The following is a 5,348-nucleotide window of genomic DNA, read 5'->3' on the forward strand; positions in this document are numbered from 1 at the left end:
ACTAACAGGAGCCTTGCATTGTTTTAACTTGGAGAGAGGTGAGAAAGAGGACTGTAGAGCTGGAGCTGAGCAGAAGCCAAGCTGGGGTGCTGTTTGCCTGCTGGACCCTGATAACACCAAGCCAAGCCACAGAAGACCAGCTGCAGCCATCGGCTTGGCTGGCATCACACCCAACGTTTGTGTGTAGCAGGACTCATGGCATTGAGCTCCTCAGTTGGTTTTAGTTTTGCTGGGACTTTCAGGGCAGGGAAGGTGTCTTTTTTTGTAAGCAAAAGAGAAAAAATTAAAACGCGCACACAGGTTTGTTCCCCACAGCTGAAAACAGGAGTCTATGGGAGGAAAGAGAGAAGGGGGTTTTGGTTCAGGTTCTGAAGGGGGGAGCTCAGGATCAGAGCTGCCAAACTGCTGAACTCCCACCTCCCCACAACCCGAGTGCACGCAAATCTGGTTCTGAAATGGAAGGCTGCAAAGCAAGGAGAAAGGAGCTGGATTAGTATCAGTCCATTGAGCCCAGCGGAGAAGAGTGGGAGTGGATACTGCTGTACTCTGTGACCTGTATTTTCAATGTCCTTTTATTTATTAACAGCCTGCCAAAAATAAATCCTCCGCTGGCTTTGCTGCAGAGCGGCAACATGGGCCCTTTGAAATTTGCCTGCATTTTGGATGCACCAGTAGAGCAAACAAACACGGTCCCAGAGACCGGAGGTGGGCAAGTCAGCAACCACCATGGTGTGGCCCATGCCTGAAACCTCCACAGGAGGTACCTGGGGAAATTTTTCCAGGAGAGGAGATACCACAGGGGCTGTGGCACAGCCTCTGCAAGAATGATGTTTCTTGCATGTACACTTTTTACATCTCTCACGGTAGACTCACTCAATCCTCCTTCCTAAGTTACATCAGCCAACACCCCCATATTTACTTTCTGACATATAGAATGGAAGCATATCGAGGCTCCTGCAATGGATAGCAGCAGTCTGTGCTCACCTAGATTTGCTCTGAATCCCGAGTGAAAACAAGCGGATCACTACAGCCATCCCATAGAGTCCCCGGGCTCTAGGTTCACCCTTGTGAGCAGGCTGAGCTTCTGGCCCCACAGACAACAGCAGCGCTGTCAGTGCAGCTGTATGAAGACTGAGGCACTGTGCATGCTGTAAATAAGTACCGTTTACTCCATTCTCCTTGTCGATATATATAAACAGTGGCCTGCTGTCAAAACAGGAATATTCAGCATCTTTAATTAAGATCATTTCAGAACAAGGGGATCAATGCCTGCCCCAGCTGGCAGAGGAAGGCAGAAGACAGCGACCTAGCCATGGCAGCAGGACCGTGGCCTTTGCAGGCACACCAAAGCAGCCGGACAAGGCCCTGGAGCAATGAACCATACAATAAATAACTGAGCAATTATCTAAAGCGACAGAAGGAGGCAGAAAGAAAGACTGGGACAGCAGGTTTCTCAGTTTCTCTCTAATCACTTCCTGCTTCTCGGGTGGTGTGATCACCTCACACCAACGGGAAACGGGAAAGAAATCTTGCCTTTCCCAGCAGCTCTGTACCTGGCGACACCAGATGACTCACAGACCCCTCGGCAGGGAAAAATCTTGTCAAGCTGGGACAATACGTTACTCACTGGGGCTGCTCTCCACAGCTCTTGTCCCTGTGCTTGAAGACCTCCACCAACCCTTGGCATGCAGTCTGCCCTTGGGTGGGGGACACAGGCTGCGTTCCCTTACATTGAAACATAAAGCACATTTTCAGTACCTTGGGGATGATTTGTAGACATTTAGCACTTTCTGTGGTGCTCAGAACCACTTGGGCAGGGAAGAGAGTCACCAGCAGACCCTGATGTAGCTGTGAGAGGTGGGTGGTATCGCAGTTAAACTCTCTTAGTCCCAGGGAGTGCGCAGTGCCCAAATACACCTCCCAGGTCATTGTGACAGCCTGATTTCTGTGCACATTTCTGGTGGGTGAGGTCACATTGCTATTCTCCTCTGGTGTTGCCTGGCTCTGGAACTGAGGAAGGAAATTACAACAGAAAATTCAATATGGGGGATTTTTTGAAGAACTTGAAGTAGCACATAATAAAAACGTTATTAATATGTTGCAATCCAGTTCTCCTCCAGTCAGATGGTTTTGCACTAAGAGGAAGCTGTTGCAGATACCCTGCAACCTGGTTGGTGTAATATCTAGGCATGAGAGGACATCTCAGAACAAACTGTTCTGCTCCAACTTCCCTAGAGACCAATTAACATTGACAGCTCTTTTCTTTTGGGCTGTGATGATTTAATAATCCAGTGTTGTTCCATTTTAATCTGTTTCTGGTCTTCCCTGTAAAGTAGACTAGTCCTGGGTGATGTGAGGTGTAGAAGTCAGGTTGAAGAGCAAACCCAGACCGGTGGATGGACCTGATCCTACTCTTTTAAACAACTCCCTGTCCTCGACATGTCGCTCCCTACTGCAGTAACTGTGACGAGAGACTGGTGGCTGGTACAAGTGACCTTCAAAAGGATTAGCCAGAGATGTGTGACTGCCAGTGAATAACTCTATTACGCCTGATGAACAGTAAATCGTTCTAGTAAGATACTTTTCCATTCATTCGTTGCTTGAGAATGATGTGCAGCAAATAGTTCTTAGAAGCCTTTCCAGTGCAGCTGAGCAAAACACACGCAAGGAGAGCCAAAAACTTTGTCCCATTCACTTGTGGTCAGCTCACATCAATAGAGTTGGCCGAATATTGGGAAAAATGGTGTGTGAGCACGTATCTGTGTGAGCACACACAGATGTCTTTTCATCCTCTTACATCTTCTGGTCTCCTGACCATGCCCATGCTACTGCTGGAGACATTTGCCTAGTTTTTTTGTTCAGATGGAGCAACGGTTACCCTTTGAACAGCGGAGTTCCTGTGTGACCCATAGAACTGTGGATAAAATGGAGCATTTCCCTTATCCAGATGGGTAGCCAATGTATACCAGTGCCAGGATTCCCTCTGCATCTCTCTGTCCCTGCGGGCACCCATGACTTACTAAAACTAGCAGGCTGAAGCTGCTGCTTAACACAAGGAGCTGCCATTTCCACCCACCCGCACATGTAAATACCATACCTACCAGAATTAAAAAGAAAGCAAGCAGGGACCCTGAATCAAGGTGTAAATGAACATCCCCACGTTGTGTCCCCCCTCCCTCCCACCCCAGATATATGAGATATTCTCCTGTGTCTTACTCACCAGTGTGGAATGAATGCACCAAACGGCCGGAGCATGAATAAACTGGATGCTACTTGGCTAAGGAGATCAAGGACCAGTATGTCCCTGTGCTGGGGGGACCAGTATGTCCCAAGACTGCTGCACAGGATGCTTGCCTTACATGTGTGAGACCCCTGCTCAAGTCCCCACCATCCGATCTGGAGCAGAAGCATGACTTCACAGACGGAGAGCCTACGACTTGACTGCAGAAAAGGCGACTCTCATGTCAAGGAGGCATGACGGTCTAGCAGTTACTCTACCAGGCATAACTCAGGAGAGCTTCCTTATCTTACCTCTTCCCTGTGACCTTGAGAAACTCCATCTATCCACCTGTTCCCACTCATCTTCACCATCACTTCTCTCTTATTTTTCAGGTAATGACTGCTCACAGGTTCATCCCAAAGGGACTCTCTCTGTAGGCTTGACTGAAACTCAAATACTAGCAAATGAATTTCTCTTTTTGACTACAGTTCAAAGTCAAAAGAGGTCATGTGTATATGGACACAAATAGAAAACAAGTGCTTCAGATGATAATGCTGTATTTCACAGACCCGTTCTTCAGCAGCAAAAATGTTGGCATTTTGCTCAACATCATATGACTCTTGAGTAGTGAGGACCCAGTGCATCTCCACTTGGATTTAACAAAATAATTAACTGTATTCGGCACAAAGAGAAAGTCACAAGATTGCAAAAAGCAGCACTAAGAATGAAGCTGCATCGAAGAGAAGCTCTGAGCTGATGATTAACTACCCGTATAGACAGGGCACTGGCACTGTCTCATTTCCGTATATCCACAGCTGCTCTTGGCCAGTAAGAACTGGTATGAAGCAAGGGCTCCAGATTAGCTCATGTTCATGCAGAACTAACAATTACCTTTGGTTTTGACTGTTGCAAGGAACTCCACAGCTTCCTTCCCAATCTGCACTCATATTTTCCAGCCCTCCAATATGTCATGTGCCCAGAGAAATAAATTGACAGAGGGAACGAGTAGGTAGAAATCTCACATCTTTAATGGGTCAGAGGGATTTCTTGGAGTAACAGCAATTTTCCTAATTTACATCTTTTCTCCACATAACCTTACCATCCTCCCCCTTTCCTCTTGAAATCTGTGCTGTGCAGTTCTTTTCCCAGCAGCCATAATGTTTATAAATCATTCACAAGAAGCAGCTATAAGGAATGACTAACATTTTATCATAAAAAAAAGAGCTTACAACACTATCCCTTTGGATGTGCAGGGGATTTAGGGCTCCAAACCGCCCCGTGCCCTCTCTGCGCGGCAGCCCTTGAGGCCACCAAGCCTCCAGGAAGACTTCTTCGCAGAGAAAACCAGTGATAACCACAGGTTTTTCTGCTGGGTCCTCCCACACAGCACCAACTAGTAATTCCTGCTGACAACAATCAGACTTCTCATGTGAGTAATAACATATTAATTTGAGAGAAAAAGGATATTTAGTCATTCAAATCGGGAGCAGCCACAGCCTTCTAATTAAGGAGGCAGTTTGTTTTCTCCACAGTTTCCTGAGCAGACAGATATCTCAGAGACCAACAACTGGTCTTATCTACAGTCCAGCACCGGAAAAGCACAAGAAAAATGCATACCAGTCTGGACACTAAAACAAAGAAATCTGGCTTTATGTGCAGAATAACCAAAAATGGTACACGATTGATTGATTACACGTTGTCATACAACAAGCCTGCAGCTAATGAAGCATAATACTGAATAGATGGACATGAAATGAACTCCATTAAATACCCTACAATAAACATTTTGTTCCAAGGAAGTTTTCTAGACTCTTTTAAAAGCCAAAAAAAATCACAGTAATATTTAATACCTGGACTGCTACAACATAATTAATGAACTCTCAAAAACTTAGCAATTATTGCAATAAAAAGAAAAAATAAGCAGTTGGGCCAGGCGAATCTCATTGTCTAGAGCAGACAGGACTCCCTTGTCTCAAAATAACCTCGGGCCCTTTCTTCTGCGCAAGGTGAGCACTGAAAAGCCATACAAGACCATGCCACCCTGTCTGTGTCAGAAGCTTCCTGGGGCAGGGAGAGTGGTGCCAGCCGCTGGTGAGGTGGAGACTCTAACTCCAGCCTCTCATCAGCT

The sequence above is a fragment of the Numenius arquata genome, chromosome 2 (assembly GCF_964106895.1).
Source record: "Numenius arquata chromosome 2, bNumArq3.hap1.1, whole genome shotgun sequence".
NCBI lineage: Eukaryota > Metazoa > Chordata > Aves > Charadriiformes > Scolopacidae > Numenius > Numenius arquata.